The 18,766-nt window shown below is 36.5% G+C and overlaps 1 pseudogene; it reads left to right on the forward strand.

Moving 5' to 3' along the window:
* The first annotated feature begins 206 nt into the window (after window positions 1–206).
* Window positions 207–15,163, forward strand: LOC112829767 (acireductone dioxygenase pseudogene; annotated as a pseudogene).
* Window positions 15,164–18,766: the final 3,603 nt, after the last annotated feature.

Genomic DNA, 18,766 nt, shown 5'->3' on the forward strand with positions numbered 1-18,766 from the left:
ATAAAGATTAACTGAATTTGGTTAAGTGAATTTCAGTACATGTTCCTTCCTTGTGAAAAAAATATATCATTCAGAATTTTCCAGGGTAAGGTAAAAAACAGCTACAGAAATTGAAATTTAAAATAACTGGAAACCACTAACTGCCTTTTAGAAATCTTTAGTCAGATCTTTGTTCACATTCCTGGTTTCAACTTACTTATTGCCACATGCGTGTAACAAGGGCTTGCTATGTGTGGTACCCTGTGCAGGATGTCAAGAAGGATGCAAATATGGAGGAAGCACCATCCTTCTTGACGTAACTGGGAGAGAGGTGAGGATATAGGAAATTACTAACAAAGGATTGTATATATTTTCAACAGAGGTAGGACACATCATTTTAAGGAAAATAGGAATGTGTTAAAGAGATTCACATGTGAGATTAATGGGTAGATAAGGTTTTCACAGGCAGAAGAGTTAAGGGAGGACATTTCAGATAAGGAATGTATTGTGAGCAAAAGCACTGACTTTGGAAAGTTAGGGGGATTTTGGCCACAGTTTGATCTCTGTGTTTGGCAGCACCTTGGAGATGCTTTTGGCAAGGTAGTTCAACAATAGGTAGGAAGACTTGAATACAAAGACAGAAAAAGCCATCCTTAATCTGGTAGGTATTGAAGAGTTGGTAAGTATTTGAGCAGGTTATTGTTAGAGCTATAATTTAGGAAGATTAATCTGGTGGCAGAATGTTGCCTTGGAGACAAAGAAGGCAGTAGACCAGTGAGAAGGCTAATACAATGACAAAGTAGAAATGTTATAAAGGCCTGTATTATAATGGGTAATGTAGGTGAGAATGAACAAAATATGAAGGACACTGGAAATATAGAATCTATGTGATTTTAGTAAGTGATTAGATAATAGAAGTCAGAAGGAGGAATCAGATCTCTATGACTGATGCTATTAGTAGGCATTTTAAGAGAAAGGTGACAAATTCTATTTTGAACATGATGGGTTTATGGTGTCAGTGGCCTTTGGGCAAGACACCTAGATGGAGAAGTGAAGCAGTCAGACAGAAATGCAGGTCTGGGTTTCTGAAAAGGAGTTGGTGTCAAGAAAGAGAGATGCAAGAGTCCAGAGTAGTATACTTTGAATTAATAAATAGCCCCCATTCAAATAATTGGGTCTTCAACTTGATTAAACTGTCATGGAGACTTGGTTTCTTTCAATGTGCTGTGATTTGCAGTCATATATTTGTGGTCTCTTCAGAGCCTGTATTTGGTTTAATAAGGACCAGCATTACATTTCCAGTATGACCAGGGTTAGAGAGTATGTTTAGCAGAAAACCTATTCTCGGGCAATTTTCCAGTCCAATTTGCAAACCTAGAAGTTCTGATTTGCTTTCTAAACTTTAGGTGTTCATCCTACCAAACAAAGATAGATATACTGCCCGTTAATCTTCATACTCAACTCAGATGTTCTTTCTTCCTTAGAGCAAAATGATTTAGGGTAGTAATATGAAAGGAAATGAACTAACATGTTATAAAAAATGGTGCATAACTTGGAACCTTAACTAGGTTCGAAGTTGCTGCTGATTACTTTCCGATCTCATTCTTTATTTGCAAATGCCACTGCCTCATGGCCACTGAGTTCTTATTATATTATTGCATCATTAATCATTATAGGAATCCCAATACAGCTCTAGGATAAACACAAGCATGCTCTATCTTTCATTTGTGTCTTGCAATGTCTCTCTTTTCCTTCATTATCATATTGGAGCTTGCATTTAAATAGCCACTTGTTTCTGAAATATTTTCCAAGTGCTTTGTGATCACTGATGTGAGATTCTCTGGGGAGAAAAGCAACAAATATTTGGAATTGCATTGGAAGGCAAATTTAGAGACAGGAATAGAAAACCTCAAATTCATCTGAATGGGGGGGGATTCAGTAGGTTAAAAGGAATTATGTTTGTGTTTAACAAGGCAGTGAAAATGCACTATCCCAATGGAAAATGAAATTTAATATTAAGTGAAGTCTTCTGGTCACATACACACTTCAAGTGTAAAGAAATTAATGCTTTACAAATCTGACCTAACAAGAAACAAATAAGATACTGTGGAAAATATTTAGTCAACAAATATGTGTGGATAGTCTGCTATGTACTAAGTACTATATTAAGGTACTTACGATATGTCAGCAAGCCAAACAAGGCAAAGATCACTTTTATTAGGGGAAGATAGTCACTTAACCATAGACAAAATGAATAAATACATTATATATCAGAAGGTAATAAATACCTTGGTGGGGGGGATATAGAACAAGGTAAAGGGGATCTATCATGCAGTTATGGCAAAAAAGTTCTCATTTGAAATGGGTTGATCAGGGTAGGTCTCATGGAGAAGATCAGATTTGATAAAGACTGAAAAGAGAGGAGAAGTTAGCTGTGTACACATGGGAGCTGGGGGAGGGGTAGCATATCAGGAAAGGAATAGCCATGAAAAGTACCAGGATGAAGTCCAATTCATTATGAATTATACTTCCTATTAACAGTCTTTACCTATACACAGAGAATAGTCTCCATTAAGCTAAACCATTTAATAGAAGAATGCCCTGTATTTAAGCTCTTGTATTCTAGAGCTGTGGTTCGTAAACAACACCCATGGGCGAATTCTGGTCCACTGCCTATTTTTGTAAATAAAGTTTTATTGGAATATAGCCACACTCATTTGTTATGGTATTGTCTATGGCTGCTTTCATGCTACAATGGCAAAGTCGAGTATGCCCAGAGAACATTTGGCTTACAAAGTCTAAAATATTTCCCGTGTGGTTATTCCTAGAAAAGTTTGCCAACTCCTACTCTATGCTCTTCAAAACACCATAAAATTAATGAATCAGAACCCCTCTAAGGTCCCTGAATACAAAGACTGTATCTTTTTGTTTTTGATTTTATATTTTGTTTATTGTGAAATATAACACATTTGGAAAGGTATATAAAACAAATACATAGTGGAACAAGTATTATAAAGTACAAAGACTATGCCTTAAATAGGACACCGTAGACTTTTGAACAATATTTGAGTACTTTTTTCACCAATTCCTGTGTGACTTTGAGAAAGTTACTTAACTTCCTTAATCCTGGGTTTCTTTCAATACTTACTTGAGAGAGTCAAAGAGATGCTTTGAATAATGTAGTAAAACTCTTGAATCTAAATATAATACAAATAAAGGTATTTGTTTCCAATACTACTGTAACAAATTACCACAAACTTAGGGATTTAAAACAACACTCTTGTAATTATATTGGGTCAACCAGAAGTATACAGTATAATTCCCTATCTCAAGGTTAGCTCATTAGCAGCTTCTATTCCACCTGCACATTTAATTCCCCTTTGCCATATAACCTAATGTATTCACAGGTTCTAGGGATTAGGATCCAGACATCTTTGGAGAGCCATTATTTTGCCCACATTAATATCACAAAGTGTCTTACCAAAGGTCATTCAGCTTGTCACCTGTAGAGTCAAGACTAAGACCTAAGTTTCCTGACATTTATGGATTATTGAATGTCCTTTCAATGTTTTTATGCTGCTTTCAGTGGTAGAAGACATTTGCTTAATTTGATAGAAGGCACTGAAGCTGCAGTACATCAATAGAAAGAGTATTTTCCTTACAAAAAAAGATCCTACTATTTATTTTAAGGCTTTCATCCATTAAGACCTCATTAGCATCTGTAGAGATGGCACAGTCAAAAAAAAAAAAAAAGAAAGAAATGTTTACCAATGCTGTAGAACTTCTATTCTAAGCTTTGACTTAAATAGGCTTTCTTTATTAAAGTCTAACCAGGGATTAAGTGAGATAGGTCAAGAACTAAGATCAAGGTGGAAAAAATGGGACTGTATCTCTTCTGAACACTTATAAATGTTTATCTCTAAAACAATGGGGATAATGTCAGAGGCTGACATTGCCCACCCATGTCCATTTTTTTCTCATATAGTATATACATCTTACCTGAGCACATAACTATACATCCAGGTCCATACCAGACAGTCTTCTAGGCACGTAGGTGTGGCCATGTGACTAGGCTCTGTCCAGTGGCATATGAACAAAAGAGATGGGATTAACTCTTGGGTCATGTCCTTAAAAGAAAAAGGTACACTTCTCCCCCTCCCTTTTTCTTTTCATATGGCTCTACTGTAAGTCTGGGGAGGGGTTAAACCATGGTCTGTGTACTACATGTCAAGGAAGGCAAAGACCAAAAGATAGAAGAAGCCTAGATGCTTGCTTTCTTTTACCCTCTGTAATAGCCCCTGTAATAGGCTATGTAAGATAAAAATAACTTTTGTACTGTATCACCATTCTGTTTTGGGGTCTTTTGTACAGAGGACTGATCAGAATCCAATGCATGGCTAATCAATCCTCTTGGTAACTATAATTGTTCCCTCAAATATGATTCTAAGTTAATGTCATCAATAGATCCCTGTTCATATCTAGAAAGCAGCAACATAGTTAAATGAAAGCCAGGAAATAAAGGCAAAAAAAAAAAAAAAAAGGTGCCTGGAAGCTTTAGATTCTTTTTGGTGATGAGTAGCTTTCTAAAAGGAAAGGGACCGTTGCTGTTGTTCATGTTTAAAAAGAAAAAGAAGTTACAAAGGCTTTGTGAATGTTTCATCATTTTTAAAGTTTTCTAATTAGCTCTCAAATGCGTAGATAATTCTGAAAGCTACAAATGTGTTGACTCTATAAATGAAACAGAAAGAAATTAAGGGAAATTTATCCATAATTTCACACAGATTTGCAGTTTAGAGCACATTCCTACCCATTGCTCAAAACACGATCAAAGTAGAACATGCTCAGATGGTTTTAGTTGTTATGGAACTATGGAACAGGGAAGAAACAAGAAGAGTGTATCACAGTGTTTTAGAACAGATAGTATAGTGCACTGGTTAAGATTACTGGACTAGTTCTGGAGTCAGGAAGAACTGGGTTTCAGTCCCAGCTTTGTCATCATCCCACTCTGTCCACTTAGGGGAGTTGCTTCCCTTCTGTGCCTGTTTTCTAATCTGTCAAATGCAATTAAGCTATTTCTTTATTTCTTTTTTTTTTTTAAGGTTTTATTTATTTACCTGACAGAGAGAGACAGCTAGAGAGGGGATACAAGCAGGGGGAGTGGGAGAAGGAGAAGCAGTCTTCCTGCTGAGCAGAGAGCCTGATGCAGAGCCGATCCCAGGACCCTGGGATCACGACCTGAGCTGAAGGCAGATGCTTAAGGACTGAACCACCCAGGTGCCCCATTCTATTTCTTTCTATGGTAGTTATGAGAATGCAGCATATATTACACATGGCAAAGTGCCAAGCAAACCATAAACACACAGTAAAAATTGGTTGTTAAAATTGTATTAATATCAGAAATTTTAACAGGTGTTTATTCACTAAAACCTAAAGTTGGCCATCTATCAGAATTCACTGAGGAACTTAAAAAAATATTCAGATTCATCTCCAGAAGTTTTGAATAGGTAAATCTGGGCTAAGTCCCTGAATTTACATGTTTCCAAATTCAAAATTGGAGTAGTTTCTGTGATCGTCTTGACTACATCAAGTTTTTGGTAGCCTCATGTTTAAGTACCCACACAGTTGGGACATCTGGGTGGCTCAGTTGGTTAAGCGTCCGCCTTCGGCTCAGGTCATGATCCCAGAAGCCTGGGATCAAGTCCTGCATCAGGTTCCTTGCTCAGCAGGGAGCCTGCTTCTCCCTCTCCCTGACGCTCTCCCCCGCCCCTGCTTCTGTGCGCATTCTCTCTCTCTCTGACACATAAATAAATAAACAAACAAATAAATAAATAATAAATAAAATATTTAACCAAAAATAAAAAATAAATAAATACCCACACAGTTGGGCTCAGTTGGTAAAGCCTCTGACACTTGATTTCAACTCAGTTCATGATCTCAGGCTGTGGCATCAAGCTCTGTGCCAGGCTTCATGCTGAGCATGGAACTTGCTTAAGATTCTCTGTCCCTCTCCCTCCACCCCTCCCCCACCGTTCATGCTCTAGAAGTAAATAAACAAATAAACAAACAAATAAATAAATAATGCTGACCCAGATGGACCTGCACATCTGCAATAATGCATATATATCATCCCCATTTTACAGATAAGAAAATTAGAAATCTTATTTGCTTATTTTTATACTTTATAAGCTATAAATCTTATATATATGGTGTATATATATAACATTTTAAATATATATATATTTTTAAAGATATATATAGATTTTTAAAGATATATATAACATTTAAATAGATCTAAAAGAAGAACTGGGCCCACTTAGGAACTTTTACTTTTTCTCTTTAATTCTTCTTTTCATGAACATAGATCTTGAAATTTTAAGAAAGCTAATTTTGTGTTTACTGCTCACCAGGAATCCTGTGTCTGTGTGATTTTCTTTCTAATATCCAGGCTGACCATGAGAAAGTGAGGATGAAAGTGAGCACTGAGTGTAATTTAGCAATGTGGAGGGAAGCAGAGATCTTTCTGAACTCGAATCAGGAAAATCCCAGAGTTTCTTGTGTTGGCTGTGTCACAAGTCTCAGTGTATTCATATCATGTCTATTTTAAAGAGAAAGTCAAATTCCAAAGAGGCATTTAGAAGAAACAGAATGAGAGAGACTTTTCAGATTAATTTGAAACTTCATGGGTTAAGTAAAAGAAGAGTAGCATTTTGTTAAGATTTCAGGACCAAAGAATGTATATCCCAAGTGGAAAACAGCTTTTAAAAGACTACCGTATATTTAAATGTATATATTCATTACAACCCTATCATCATGAGCCAACAACTGAAAACTATAGTTATTCTAAGTGGTGCATCATAAATCATTGTGGTGTTTCATATGAAGCCCACTCAAGACTAACCACAGCACTTTACAAGATGCTATCTGCAGGCTGGTGAATGAGGACAGCTGGTGGTGTAATTCAGTCCAAGGCTGGAGACTTAAGAACCAGGAGCTCCAGTGTCCAGGGGAAGGCGAACATGGGATGTCCCCATTCAATAAAAACATTAGACACACACACACATACAAAGTTGGATGCTCCAGCTCAAGAAGACAGAGAGAGAGAGAGAATGTATCCTTCCTCTACCTTTTCGTTCTTTTAGGGCCCTTAACAGATGGGGTGATGCCTGCCCACATTCGTGAGAATGGAGCTTCTTTACTGATTTAAATGCTAGTCTCTTCTAAAAGCACCCTCACTGACACTCCCAGAAATAAAGTTTACCAGCTCTCTGGGCTTCCCTTAACCAAGTAAAGTTGACACATAAAATTAACTATTACAGAGACGAAATCCTCCAAGTTTGGTTGGCTTTTACCAACTCATCCGTAAATACTTTTGCTTGCCTCCTAATTCCACTAGCCCTAACCCCTATCCCACCTAATCCCATGTTCTAATATGCACTTATCTGTGTGAATTTGGCCTTGACTGGAGACTTCTTGAATCTGGATCTCTCTGTAATCCAGCTCTTTTTTTGCTGCCCTTTGGAAGTCTAGGCTTTACATAACTTGATCACCAAGAAAACTTTTGCAGTTTGCTTGCTTCTGCCCCATGGTTTTGCTGGTCTCTCTAGTCAGTGTAGTTAAATATTTGGACTCCGTCTTTGCCCATCTTCCTTCCCAACCTTATCATCATCAAATTAGATAGCACAATAATTTTCCTCCTTCCTTCTCCCTTCTTACTGATGTAAAAAGAGTTGAATGCAAAGTTTAGGTGAATCTGACTAAAGGAAAGTTCAAATCCAGTTTTACATTCTATTTTTTTTAAAAGATTTTATTTATTTATTCATGAGAGACAGAGAGAGAGAGAGAGGCAGAGGGAGAAGCAGGCTCCCAAGGAGCAGGGAGTCCGATGCGGGACTCGATCCCAGGACCCTGGGATCATGACCTGAGCCGAAGGCAGACGCTTAACCATCTGAGCCACCCAGGCGCCCCAGTTTTACATTCTAAATGAATTCTTTCTGTATGCCTGGAATGTAGGTGTTTGATTGAAGGTCATTTTAAAACCTCTTATGTGCAGCTAAAGCCATGGAAGAATTCACTATCACTATAGGTATTAAGATACAAAGAAAATCCAGAGTTTTATGAATTTCCTGGGTCATATAACTTGGTACCTAGCTTAACAATGAATTTAGCTAGCATATTAACTTGTATTAAATCACAAAACTACTGGTTCTGCCTTTATCTTTCTTCTGAAAATTAGATACTGTTACCTAGCCAACCCTAAGTTGACTCTGCCTCCAAAGCACAGAACAGGTTTACTGGCATTTCATGGGCCCACAGGTGAAATTAAATGAAAAGTAAGGAGGAGATAAAATTGCTGTGTTTTTTTCTTACCAGCTCTGTGGTCTTGGATAAGTCTCTCAGTTCCATCATCTATACAGTGAATATATTGAAATTTTTTAATATCTTACTATTCTGAAAGCAAGATTCTCGGTAAAAATAAAAATCAGTAAGTTTCATTAGGAAAACTGATACATGTGACAATATTGTGCAAAGATATACAATGAGTAATTAACAAAACATTTTATCTGTAGAAATGTATTTTTAAAGTATCTCTCCAATAAGGGATACATCACTGAAACTGAGATACCTGAAATACAACTAAAATAACAATGAAGAGGAGAGGGATGATGCTCCAAGCCTATCTAAATAATCAGGAATTTTGCTCTTACACTCAGACTTGGAATTCATGATTGCCCTGGAATTGATGCCACCTGCTATGTCTTTGCAGACCGTACCCTCCACTGCATTTTAAGAAATATTCCTTGTAGGGGCGCCTGGGTGGCTCAGTCATTAGGCGTCTACCTTCAGCTCAGGTCCTGGGATCGAGCCCCGCATCGGGTTCCCTGCTCAGCCCCTCATCAGGTTCTCCCTCTCCCATTCCACCTGCTTGTGTTCCCTCTCTCACTGTGTCTCTCTCTGTCAAATAAATAAAAATCTTTAAAAAAAAATCCTTCTTGTATCCATACCGAGATGTATTTGGGATAATATGCACCAATCACCTTGGCAATTTTTAATTAGATGTTGGATGGACATGAGATATAAATTGAGTCAGATTCCCTTCCTATTACAGAGATTATTTACTCTCTGAGTAGCTGAATACATAACATATTAAATGGAAAGCTCACTGGGAATGTGCTTTCTCCCATATAGAGACAAAAATGCAGTGAAGAACAGTTTCTAGAGCAACAGAGAAGAAAGATACAAACATGCACTAACAGATAAAGCAGAGTTTGGAAAAAGATACCCTTGAAAATATCCATACTACTATTTCTAGTGTATTCCAGAGACCCAGCTATATGTTTCATATAGATTGGTCAGGAGCCCGCTGCCCCTCTCCCCATGAATGTTAAAGTATAGAAAATAAAAGAATATGTAATATTATAAAAGTTTTCAAACTTTTCCCCTTTCAATATCCCCACTGAGATAATCCCTCTCCTTTTTCCTCTTTTTCTTCACTTTCTAAAGTTGATTTCAAGTTCCCTGGCTTTGTACTACCAATTCTGAGTGATTGGTAGAGAGAACTGACATTAGGAAGAGGAGAGCTTTACTTTACATTGGAAGGGGAGATTAAAAATAGGCAAGACTATGGAATTTTGAAAAGGGGAGGTGTTTGGGGTACTGTTTGATTAGGAGTGGACTCAGAGGGAGTTGAAAGAGGGGCAGGAAGCTGGCCCCTATAGATGAGAGCTGTTGAGAATTAGAGAAATGGAGAATTTTATGAAATACTGTGAGTTACAAAATCTCTTTGAACTAGAGAGACCTCAGTAAAGATTTTAGTTATTTTTTTATCAATAATTAAATTTGATTAACAGACCATATTTCTTTGAATGTGCCATGATGGGCCTATATGATATTCCAGATTTTATTCAATATTTATAAAAAATCTGTTTTCTTTTTGAATGAATTCAAGTTGTATTTTATTTTGACTAGAGGAACCGTAATTAATAAGGGTCTGTAAATTCCTCAGTTTTATATCTGGCTGGAAAAAAACAGCACAGGGGCACCTGGGTGGCTCAGTTGTTAAGCATCTGTCTTCGGCTCAGCTCATGGTCCCGGGGTCCTGGGATCGAGCCCCACATCGGGCTCCCTGCTCTGCGGGAAGCCTGCTTCTCCCTCTCCCACTCCCCCTGCTTGTGTTCCTTCTCTCTCTGTCTCTCTCTCTGTCAAATAAATAAATAAATAAATAAATAAATAAATAAATAAATAAGAAAAAACAGCATATTATGCAGATGAAAGAAAAGGAGAATATTATATATTTTTATTGACAATCTTTGTTATCATGATAACGGTCAAAAGAGAATAGAGATATTTCCAGGCTCCTTGTGTTACAGAATGAAGCTGGGTAAGATTGTGGAAATTATTTAGCTGGATCCCAGACAGCTAAAGATATTTATTCTCAAGATTATTTCACAGATGAGATTAGAAACCAAGCAGATTGGTGCCCAATCTTGATATTTTCCCAGTCTTTCATACTGTATCATCTTTCTCCTGCCTGAAAAGTTAAATTTGTGGTTATACTGGATATGCACAAAGGCATTTATTTGGGAATGTTGGAGAGATAAACTTAATCTTTTGAGAAACATCCAAAACATTTGGGAAGAAATGTGTTCAAACCGTTACACACGGAAGGAATTTTCACTTGGTACCTGGATGCAGGGTGTGACATTGTTTGCAGAAATGATCACCAACAAGGTGCTTCATGCCTTTCAAGAGCCACAGGCTACTACAGATTAGCAACTGTTGATTGGAGTTCTAAAATTTTCCAAGAAAAACTGGATATCCTCTGAAACATAGACACTGAAATTTTCTACACAACTGGCTAAGCATGTTTACAGTAATTATGCTGCAACATAACAGTTTGAAGGTGGAAGGTAGACTTCCTCTTCAGAAAAGTAGAAATTATTTTTTTCTCCAAACTCTCTTTGGCCAGGTTGAAATCTTGGACCCTAAACAGTAACCTCCTCTAAGCCTAAATGAGTGAAGTATAAAGAGTCTCATGTCTTTGGCTACTATTCCAGATTTTTCAACAATCCCAATTACAAATATTGCCTCAGCAGACTACTTCTGGATTTTTGGGCTTGGCAATCATGATCAATGCACCCATGACCCATTTAATCCCAAAGTAAATCCCTGACTATGAAAGATAGTATAAGGAATGTTGGGTTTACAAATGTTGTCTTCTTTTTCTCATTTCTCCCTAAACTTGAAAGAATTTTCCCTTAAAGATCCTCTCTGGAAATGTTGGGTATAAAAAGCTTGAACTTTTTCTCACTTTACAAAAGTTTATAATGAATACAAAATGTGAGTTTTGAATTCTGCTTAGATTTATTATCCTTGGCAACCATTATAAAAGTACTCAGCTCCTAAACAAATTACATGTGGTTACAATATTGGCTGAGTCAAATATCCTTGTGTGACAAATATGGAATCTCTGGTAAATACATTAAGCATGATGACTCAGTCTTAAACTGAAATATTTAGCATCTTCTGTGCATAAAATACTATATTGCATCCTTGGTGGGCTGTAAGGGAAGCTTCTTCAAGACTATATGATCCAGGTGGGGAGGGTCAACCCACGTCAAGATTTATATATGCCACTTGAGAATATAATCTGGTGTTTATGAGCAGGGAAGAAATCAGGATATAACTGAATTGTTCTCTGAAGGCTTCATGGAAGTGACCAGCTGAATTGGTATATGACAGCCTCCACAAATGTGAGGGCTTTTGCTGAATGACTGGCTTCATCAGGTACCCTCCACAGCATTTCTCCAGAGCAGCACAGAAACTTTTGGATTTTTCTGCCTTAGTTTAATCAAGGTATGAGTAGATTATATCCTCTTAGTTTACATTCTTTTCTTTTTTCTTTTTTATAATATGAGTAGAGAGTTGGCAGGCATAAAATGTAGGGAGACACAATGCTGTTTTTAATCTTTCTCTTTCAATATGCTTATAAATAGCATGGAAAACTGTGAACCTCTTTCCTTGAGAAATGCTGATACCCTAAGGGCTTAGTCAGTTTCAAGGCTTTTGCAGAAAGCGGCATTACTTGGGTTTCTTTGAAATGAGTACAGTTATTAAAATAGCAATGATTGTAGCTAGTTGGTGGATTGGCACTAAAAATTGGTGCAGCCTGTGAGCTTCTTTTTCTAAAATTCACATGCACATAAATGTGTCCATGTAAAGATGTCCGTCAATAGAGTGTGGTTATAGCAGTTGAAAACTGACTAGTTTCTCTCTCCTCAGGTAGCTTTAGTTTGGTTTGATATTGTTCTAAGAATTGCTTTTAATTAAAAAAAAAACATAACAATAATCTGTTTTTGTAGTGATGTTTATGAAAGTAATAAAAGTCTCGAAATGTGCTATTCTTTCTGAAATTTGGGAAGGAAAGACATTCTTATAATAACATGGTACTTGTTGATAATTCCAGTGCTGTGTCTCTCCTGGGTAGGATTTTGAATTCTCCTGAGTAGATTGCTATCTTACACTGGATGTGATACTTCTACCATAGAAAGCCAAGAAATGGCATCTTAAAAACAGCCTTATTATTTTCCACACTTCCTACACACCAGGACAAAAATGCCTTTAGAATGGAGTTCCAAACACCGTTCTCAACGTTCTCCTTTTTGTCTGTGGGAAAGTGGGTGGGCGGGAGGCATGTGAATGTGTTCACAACAGCTCATTGAGTGTCTGAGCAGTTCTGAAGCCCCCATACAAGTACTTCATATTTAGGAGTTTACATATCCTCAGCTAACTGCCTCCAAGATCCTTTTGCTCTTTTTTTTCTACCTCTGGCTATATCCCCATCTGTTCTCTATCTCTAGCTTATTTTTTTTATTGTTATTCTCACTTTCCTCTGTATTTCAATCTCTATTTTCCCTTCTAGTCAATGTTTCTGCCTTACAACTTCCCAAATGTGTATGTGTTTTTTTTCCCTTTAAACTTTTACTAAGCTGTTGGTTATATGCAGTGAGTGCTTGTTTTCCTTTGTAATAAAGTATTGTACTTAAGAAGAATTCAGAGTATGCTTTCTTCTGAAAGGTTTTTCTCAATATTAGCAATACTCTTAAGCTGTCATCATATTCCTTGACTACTGAGTTTTTTTCTTGTCAAGATAGTAATTTTATTTGAATTTTTATGGTACACCCATTATTTGTCACAATTCATGTATGATAATGCAAGGATTCTCCCTTTCAGATACATGTTAAGTTTCTAATTTATTCTTGTATATCCAGTGCACACTCATTAATACCACCAGCATGTCAAAAGTGGTCACTTAATTTTTTGAAATATGAAAATAAATTAAGAGATATAAGCTCTAAATCCAGAAGAGTGCATCTTTATGTGGCATGTGCTAACTATCCACCGTATCTGTCCATGCATTCGACTATAATAATGTCCCCCTTTAGATGGCATTATACTTTCAAAATAAAAGTTCTAAACGTATTACTTGCCTCTTAAAGACTTTTCCTAGACCAGGGCTTCTCAAACTTTAATTAGTGTACAAATCACCTGGAGATTTTGTTAAAACACATGTGTCATCCCAACCTCTGTGTATTCCGATTTTATGTGTCTATGTAGGACTAATGGACTTAAGTTTAAAACAAATTCCACTAACGCCAGTGCTGTTGGTCTGAGGGCCACACTCTGAACAGAACTGACATAGACCATTAAATAGCATTCATAACTATTTTGTTTTTTAGCTAAGGACTAGTTTTATGTGCCAGGTATGGCACTATGTATGTCATTATTTAAAGTGTTGGAGTATTCAGAATTTGTATACTTACCTTAATGGTGAGTTTTATACTTTTATATGTTTTCATGTTACTAATTAGTGTCTTTCATTTTAATTTGAGGAACTCCCTTTAGCTTTTCTTGTAAGACAGGTCTCATGGTGATAAACTTCCTGTGGTTATGCTTGTCTGGGAAAGTCTTTTTCTCTTCATTTTTGAAAGACAGCTTTGCCAGGTATAATTTTCTTTCTTTTTTTTTTTTTTTCCACTTTCTTTCAGCATACTGGATCTCACTCTCTCCAGGTCTGCAAAATTTCTACTCAGAAACCCAGTGATAGCCTTATTGGGATTTTCTGGTATGTGATGAGTACTCCTAAAGAAGCTTTCATTTTATCACAAATGTAAAAGAATTAAATTTTCCATTCAAAAGATATAAAAAGTTTAAAGGGATGAAAAAGAAGATCCAACAATATGCTATCTACAGAAGATTCATTATAGCTTTAAGGGCATGGATAGGCTGAGAGTGAATGAATGGAAAAAAAGATATTCGTGAAGATGGAAACCAAGAGAGAACAGAGGTGGCCACACTTATATCAGACAAAATAGATTTTGAATCAAAACTGTCATAATGAGACAAAGAAGGTCATCATATGATGAAAAATAAGTCATCATCAAAAGTATATAAGGGCCACTCTTCCTCCACCACCAGTAGCTGTGGGGTTAGTGGTCCAGACAAGCAGGGAATTTAAGCAGGCAGGTGCTCCCGGCACCCCAGCTGGGTCATGGTGCAGAGTCTGCCCATGACCCCAGGCGGCCCCACCACACCAAACCAGCCTCCCAGTTGGCCTGGAACACCTGCACCAGCTGGGAGTTCTTTACTAGAAGTTGGTTGCTGACAAATACGAGAATGATCCAGAATTAGAAAAACCTGAAGAGAGAGAAACTACTCCTGGATGGACATAATAACTGTATGCAAAGATAAGCAACCAAATCACGAAAAAAAGACTAAGATGTTCTGTGAGGAGCACCTGGATGATGAGATCTGCTCCATCTTGGACAGCAATGGCTACTTTGATGTGAGAAATAAAGAAGACACATGGATCCACATTTTCATGGAAAAAGGAGACATGATATCTCTTCCTGTAGGGATTTATCAATGCTTCATGCTGAGGAAAAGACCTACATGAAGGCCACGTGGCTGTTTGTGGGAGAACCAGTGTGGACAGCATACAACCCACGAGCTGACCATTTCAGGGCTGGGAGGTGGTGGGCAGTATGTGCAAGTTTTGGCACAGACAGCACAATGGCGCTCCTGGGGTCTAGCTCACCCTTCATTCACCCTTCTGAATGTCCTGAACATGATCACAGCAGAGAACCTGTCCTTTCTCCTTGCTTTTATATTGTTGACTTGGGATTAGGTGAGCTTTCCTTTGCAAGAGTTGATTGGAGTATGTTTTAATGAAAGGAGCTTTATTATAAAAGTGATTTTTACATAGAAGCAAGTCTTAACAAATTGAGGCTGAAATCATATCAAGTTGAAATCAATTCAAGAACACAATTGTATCAAACTGCAAATCAGTAACAGGAAGAAAATTGGAAAATTCACAAACATGGAAATATTAAATAACATGAATTTGAATACCCAATAGGTTGAAGAATACATCAAAAGAGAAATAGAAAACTATCCTGAGGCAAATAATAATGGGGAGACACAACATACCAAAACTTTCAGAATACAGAAAAAGCAACTCTAATAGTGATAAATGCCTAAATTAGGAAAAAAAAAGTATTATCTCAAATAACCTAATTTTACACCTCAAGGAACTAGAAAAAGAAACTAAGCCCGAAATTGGCAAAAGGAAGAGAATAATAAAGTTTGGAGCAGAAATCAAAAAAATGGAGATGAGAAAAACAAATAAAAAGGATTGACAAAACTTAGTTGTTTTTTAAAAAGAAAATTAACAAACTAGCTATACTAAGAAAAAAAAGAAAAGTTTCAATAAAATTGTAAATGAAAGAGGAGACATAATTTTTATTTCTGAGAGCATAGAAATAAAAAGGATCATAAGAAACTGTTGGGACAATTCAATTCAGCAGCAAATTAAAAGGATTATACACCATGCTCAAGTGGGATTTGTCTCTGGGATGCAAGGATGGCTCAACATAGGCAAATTATTAAATGTGATGTACCATATTAATAGAATGAAGGATGAAAATCATATAATTATCTCAATAGATACAGAAAAAGCAATTGACAAAGCATCCTTTCATGATTAAAAACTCCCAACAATTTAGGTATAGATAGCATGTACCTCAGCATAATATAGGTCATATATCACAAGCCCACAACTAATATCATCATACTCAATGGTGAATAGCTGGAAGTTTTTCCTTTAAGATCAGGAACAAGACAAGGATGCCCACTCTCACCATTTCTACTCAACATACCACTGGAAATCCTAGCCGGTTAGGTAAAGAGAAAGAAATAGAAAGCATCTGAATCATAAAGGAAGAAGTAAAGTTTTTTCTGTCTACAGATGACATGACTTTATACAGAAAACCCTATAGACTCCACCAAAAAAAAAAAAAACCCAAAACAAAGCAAAACAAAATGAAAAATCCCTATTAGAAATAATAAATACAGTAAAGTTGCAGGATATAAAACTAACATACAAAAATTAGCTGCATTTCTAGATAATACTAATGAACCATCCAAAAATGAAATGAAAAGAACAATCCTATTAATACTGGCATGAAAAAGAGTAAAATAATTAGAATTAAATTTAACCAGGTAGGTGAAAGATTTGTACACTGAAAACTAGAAAATGATGAAAGATTGAAGAAGACGCAAGTAAATAGAAAGATATTCTATGTTCATGGATGAGAATAATTAATATTGTTAAAATGTCCACAACACCCAAAGTGAATGACAGAGTCAGTGCAATCCCCATCAAAATTCCAGTGGCAGTTTTCATGGAAATAGAAAAAAAAAACCAAAATTCATGTGGAACCACGAAAGATCCAGAATAGTCAAAGCAATCTTGAACAAGAAGAACAAAGCTGAAGCTATCACACTGCCTGACTTTAAGATATACTGCAAAGTTACAGGGTGGTCCTACCATTAAAACAGACATGTAGACCAATGGAACAGAACAGAGAGCCCAGAAATAGGCCCACACATTTATCTGATCTTTGATATAATATATGTATAAAATACATAAATTTATAGACACAGAGAGTAGAATGGTGGTTGCCAGGGATTGGGGTGAAGGGAAAATGGAGAGATGTTGGCCAAAGGGTACAAAGTTTCAGATGTGCAGGATAAATAAGAGAAATAATATACAGCACAGTAACTATAGTTAATATGGTATCATATATTTAAAATTTGCTAAAAATTATATTTTAAGTGTTCTCACCAAAAAGCAGTTAAATATGTGAAGAGATGGGTATTATTAGCTTGATTGTGGTGATCATTTCACAGTGTACATGTATACCAAAACATGTTGTACACCTTAAATATATGTAATCTCTATTTGTCAGTCATACCTCAATAAAGCAGGGGGAAAGATAAAAGCTGTGACATTAGCCCTTTTTTGACTACCTTGAGTACAGGAGTTGGTCCTCCATGACTAGCAACTGAATTGTAATGAGGAAATAAGGCTTTAGAGCTGCCAAATGCCGAATAACGTGTATAATATTTTAATGAACAAGCAGTTATTTTAAGACTATAAATGTTTGATCAGTATAGCATGTCAGTGATAATACATATCAGCTCTTTTGTTTAACCTTGGGGTGATATTTACATAAATAACACAACTCTTGGAGCTTTATAGGAATATATTCATTGCTGTTACTTTCTAGGTAAATAAACAGAACCTAAGAAAGTTTGAGTGAATCACCCAAGGTCACAAAGCTAATAATGGAGAGATTTTTAAAACTAGAAATCCCAACTGCCCAACCAACCATTTGCCACTTCACGCCTTCATAGAATGTCACCCAGGTAAATTCAAGACCATGGACACTAACCTTATACTATGTACCTCTATAAAGTGACATTTTGAATACACTCAACAACTGAATAGGTTATGTTTTATTGCTTTTTAATGCTTAGTCAATAAGATAAAATTACAATGACTCCTATCTAATCCTGATGTGTTATATTATTTATGTATGCTTCTCTGAAGCATATGCAAAATAGCTGGATTTGCTTTGGGTTAATTGGTATAAATTGGGTTAATCTTTTTGAGCAGGGATTATGTGGCTCTTGGATGACATGCAAGAGAAGACTTAATTAATTTTATGAAGCATAATGGCATTTTGCCATTAATGTTGTTCCTTTATTTTTCTATATCTTTCCCATCTCTTTCTCTAGATTTCTCCCCTCCCTTGTTTTTGTTATTCTCTTGGGTGGTAAAGAGATGTAGTCATGTATTATGAAATGTATTTTTCTGTTGTTTGATGCTGAAATTAATGCATTTTGATATTGAATTCCCAGTGAGGCATTTTACAGATCACCCTATTACTTTTTATTTTCCTTATGAGAATTTAGTGAAAGGACTAGCCTTGTCCCCACTATTTACTACTGGGAGGAATCATTGACAGCTCCTGATAGTAGAAAAAACAAACTTTTTAAGAGTTAGGGTATGGTTAAAATCTCAAGACATACATGTTCCGCCCTACCTCTGTCCTACAATGTAATAATGTGAATCTGGCCCTACTTATATACCCTTTCCCCTGAAGGAATGGTGATGGGTTTGGCCAGGATTCTTCAGCTTAGGTAGTGACCCCTTTATAGCTTGATTCTTAGATAGCTTAGGTAATGACCCCTTCATAGATCCATAGCATAATATCTAAACTTAATGCCCCAGTGACCTTGAGTTTGGAACATGCTATTGATAGAGCTTTGATTTGCTTCAAATGAGCACTTCTTTTTCACATGATTCTGGAGACATATACCCTAACTTTAGTCCCAGGAAGGGAAATCTTCATTTACTTAAAATAATGATCATGTTCCTAATTCT

The sequence above is a fragment of the Callorhinus ursinus genome, unplaced genomic scaffold (genome assembly GCF_003265705.2).
Source record: "Callorhinus ursinus isolate GAN/ISIS: 27379988/994484 unplaced genomic scaffold, GSC_fseal_2.0 scaffold21, whole genome shotgun sequence".
NCBI classification, from domain to species: domain Eukaryota; kingdom Metazoa; phylum Chordata; class Mammalia; order Carnivora; family Otariidae; genus Callorhinus; species Callorhinus ursinus.